General features: G+C 36.7%; 2 protein-coding genes across 2 annotated transcripts in view; one reads left to right on the forward strand and one right to left on the reverse strand.

Moving 5' to 3' along the window:
* LOC128250514 (uncharacterized) overlaps positions 1–665 on the reverse strand; it is a 15,517-nt gene extending 14,852 nt beyond the window's left edge. Inside the window, exon 1 of the mRNA XM_052975675.1 lies at positions 470–665. The gene's annotated coding sequence lies outside the window, so the exon portion shown is untranslated. The remainder of the gene's footprint in view (positions 1–469) is intronic.
* Positions 1–4,355, forward strand: part of LOC128250516 (uncharacterized) — a 73,340-nt gene that overhangs the window by 27,405 nt on the left and 41,580 nt on the right. The gene's annotated exons all lie outside the window — the stretch shown is intronic.

The following is a 4,355-nucleotide window of genomic DNA, read 5'->3' on the forward strand; positions in this document are numbered from 1 at the left end:
AGTACGCAACTGGTACTTAATTTATCGATCCCCGAAAAGATGAAAGACAAAGTCGACCTCGGAAGAATTTGAACTCAGAACGTAAAGACAGACGAAATACCGCTAAGCATTTCGCCCGGCGTGCTAACGTTTCTGCCAGCCCTCCGCCTTAAAATTGCTCAAATATCATTGTATGGAGGAGAGGTTTGATGCATGTGAATGTCTCGTCTCAAATTCAGACAATGAGGACATCTTTTGTAAACTATTGAGAAATGTATAAATCGCTAATATCCAGCCAAAAGTGAAATTTTGTAAAACATTCCGGTTATCTTCTCTCTTTGCGGATAGCCGGACTGTACACATGCAAACATGCAACAAGCATCAAGCTCTACCACTACCACTACCACCATCATCACTACCATAGCATACTCAGTCTATTGTTATTACTTAATCACATACAGCCACAATGAATAATTTAAATGTTACATACTTGTTAGATTCGAACGGTATTTATATAAAGAGAGCTCAGTAGACTTTCTCTTGTGTAAAATTCAAACTGGTTGATGAGGGTTGTGTAGTGTTTCTTATTCAGTGAACAGCTTTAAACCTTGCTTGCTCCAGCTTGTGCTTCTTTCTGTCTTTCTGAATTTACTCTCACAAGAGATTCGTCTTTTTGTTCACACACATACACACACTCGCACACCACACACACATTTGCACATGCATACATACATACATACATACATACATACATACATACATACATACATAATACATACATACGTACGTACGTACATACATACATACATACATACATACATACATACATATATATATCACGGGCATGGTTTATGCGATGTGACTTACCATTTACTGACACTTGCAGTTCCACAGCTGTCGAGCTACACATATCAGAACAATAGATGCGCGTCAAGAAGTTTACAGATTTCCACACGATGTTAGTTTACTGATTGTTGAATAACCAAAAATCCGATCATAACATCTCTACGTAGCACAGCTTACACTGGATTCAAAACTGCATGATGGACGGGTTTTTACGACTTAGTTCCTCGGCTGATAGAAGAATAAAAGAAGATATAGCAATAAATAATATTGGCCAGGTATAACTAATCAACCAGCGCTGTAGTTGTTATGTCTCTACTTGTTGCCAATGATTAATGTATCTTGTATCAGTTTCTATGTTTTATTATTGTTTCGTTGCGATCCGGCGGCATCTGTTGCAAGCTGAGCAAAATGGTGAGCGGGTTTCCTCCGCCCTCACTTTCTGAGTTCGAATCCACCGATATCTATTTTGCTTTCCGTCCTTTCCCAATCGGTAAAATAAGTACCAGTTTTGTGCTGGGGTTGATGTAATTAGATATCTAATACCATTTTCGCTACATTCTGTATATATTTCTAGTAATGTTCGCAGCCACTTCAAAATGGCTGTCCGTTCGAACGGACTTTACTGTGATTTATTAAGTCCATGAGAACATCTCTTCTAGCTGGTTAACGATGCGCAGTAGCATCCGAGATATTGCGAGCGGGGGAGCAAACCCATACCACCTTCTAACGTTAGGACCAGCAGACCAGCCTGGTTTCGGTCTCTTTCTGCCTCATTTCAGTACTGGACACCTCCTCTGTCTCGTTTATCTATGCCCCCAATATTAAGAGCATCCAATTTAGACCCCTAGGCCACAGGAAGAGCCAGGATCTTGATTCCGATCTAGGGACTGCAACAGATGCCCGGTGGGAGGCCACTGCGAAATCAAAGAGGTTGTCTATAAAGCCGAAGTACTAGTAAATCCTAGCAATACCCCCGGTAGAAGCAGTAGCAGCCATACACAAGAACAGAACCAGCAACACCGCCACCATCGCCACAGTTAACAACATTAGCAACATTAGCAATAACAGCACCAGGGACAGCATTGCTAGTTCACCCGACGACATCAACAGCAGTAACAACAATAGTATCACCATCAGCACCAGCATTACCAAACAGCTTTCCTAACGTCCACATTAGCAGACCTGACAACCCCTATAGCAGCAACAGCAGCAGCAGGTCCAGTGGCACCGCCAGCAATAACGGCAATAATGGCAGCAGTGACAACAGCAGAAGCAGCGACATTGGTCCTGGCAGAAACACCGGCAGAACCACAGCTGATGACACCTCTAGCAGCAATGGAAACTTTGCCACCACCGACGAGGACCACAATAAAAACAATAGCGCCTTCACCCTAACGGACAGTGGCGATACTGCTACCGACGTCACCACCTCCTCCAGCTACGCCAACACCAGCAGTCCCGCACCAACAACAGCAATGTTGACGGCAGCATCAGCATCAGCATCAGCGGCAGCAGCAGCAGCAACAACAACAACACCAGAAGGTACAGCTCCGACAACACACGCCTACGGAGAAACAATGGATATTCCGCGAACGGAATTTCAAGCAACGTCTCTCCAACCAAATTTCAGGCCTTGTGCCTATAGTAGAAAGGATTATTATTATTATTGTTATTATTATCATTATTATCATCATTCCTAATAATTAATTATTTCATATTTTATTCCACGTATCTTAATATAATATTATTGTAATTGAACTTTATAATACATATTTATATCTATTAAGTCATCCAAATTATATTTTGTCCTAGTTTTTATTTTATTTTTATTTGTACTTTTTAGTTACAAATTCATAGTGCGTATATGCTAAACATTTTTTACGCTTACTGTTAAGAAGTTTGGGCTTAGATTTTAAAATTTGGAAGATTTCATCAATACAAATATCACAACGCGCATTGGCTACTTTACAAGATATAGCATGGCGGATAATTTCCACCTTGAAGTTAAAATCCTCATTTTTGTCCTTTAATTCCCAAATAAAGTTGCTTTCACTGGTGCTAGTTGAGTTATTTTTGTTTCTAAATATGTTGTTTCATGATTGGCGATTCTTCACTTAATAAAATTTGCCGTGGAACCTATGTAATAAGAATTTGGTCCCTCAGATTCTACTTTGCATCTACATACCACGTTTTTCTGTTTGCAAAGATTATTAAGCGGAGTGTTATCTTTAAATTTGCAATCATAATGAGTATTTTTATCTTTCTCTATAATTCTGTGGTCAATACTAATCTTGTCCATAGCGTTAGTTTTTTCCCTTATAATTCCATGGTTAAAATTAGATTACCTACCTTTCTCCACTGTGAGAACTAATTTCTTGCGCATTAGAATTGGAAATAATCTGGTTACTGTTTGAGATATTATTATTGCACATGCATCTATTATTATAGAAACTGTTCAATTTTTTGTTATTTAGTTAATAAATGATCTGAGAAACATTAATTGAGACGGAAAAAGCAAATTTAACTAATCCCGTGTTAATTCTCTCATGAAACTTATTTTCTTGAATAGAATATTTGGAGATAATTTTGTAAAATGATTTGATTTAAATTACTTTTAATTTGTTTAGCGAATGGCATTACCAGCCATAAAATATTGATTTTATTAGAATCTTTATCATAATGATTTATTTCTGGGTTAATTACATTTATAAATAGGTTATGCTGTTTAGTTTATTTTTATGAATTTTATTATCAAGGCTTTGCGTATGAATTGTATTATCAAGGCTTTATTGACTCTAACTCCATTTATTTATTTATGTATTCAGAATTATTAATGTTATAAATGTTGTTATAATATAAAGCTGTAGGCTGTTTGCATTTATGATTAATTTTTAGATTTATCTGCTCTGTATTATTATCGTTCATACTGGACTAGAATTCAGCGTGTAATATTTTATTGTTATTTAGTGTATATTTATTAAAACCATAATGTTTATTCTGCCTTGAGTATTTAGAATTTTGGTCGCTCATAATTTTATCCAAGTTATTCCTATTACTGTAGTTATTGCTCGGTTCGTAATATTTTAACGCTTGTTTATAACCAGCCTTCCTAAGTGCCAAGTTATAATAATCTTCATTAACGTTGAAAATTTCCTCATTCGGTGAAAGATACGAAATTCTTCTTGAAATATTCCAAATCCAAGAATTTGTGACAAATCTAGGATGATTACTTCCTACATTTATACACCTTGGGTTGGCGTTAAGTTTATGGTAGGATTTATGCTTCCCAGTGACAAGGTTTAGTTTCACCCGATCGTTCATCAGGTGATTCTTCTTGTGTCAGATTTTCACTCCGAGGAAATATTTAACTCGCTATTTCAAGATGCGATTTTTAATTTATTAACTTGTAATTGAACAAGTTGAGTATGGAAACGGATGTGAGTAGCAGAGAATCTCGACATTATGTGAAATTGAATTTTATCAGTTAAAACTCTCCATTTCCTCTTTATTTTATATACATATATATATAT

The sequence above is a fragment of the Octopus bimaculoides genome, chromosome 22, assembly GCF_001194135.2.
Source record: "Octopus bimaculoides isolate UCB-OBI-ISO-001 chromosome 22, ASM119413v2, whole genome shotgun sequence".
NCBI classification, from domain to species: Eukaryota; Metazoa; Mollusca; class Cephalopoda; order Octopoda; family Octopodidae; genus Octopus; species Octopus bimaculoides.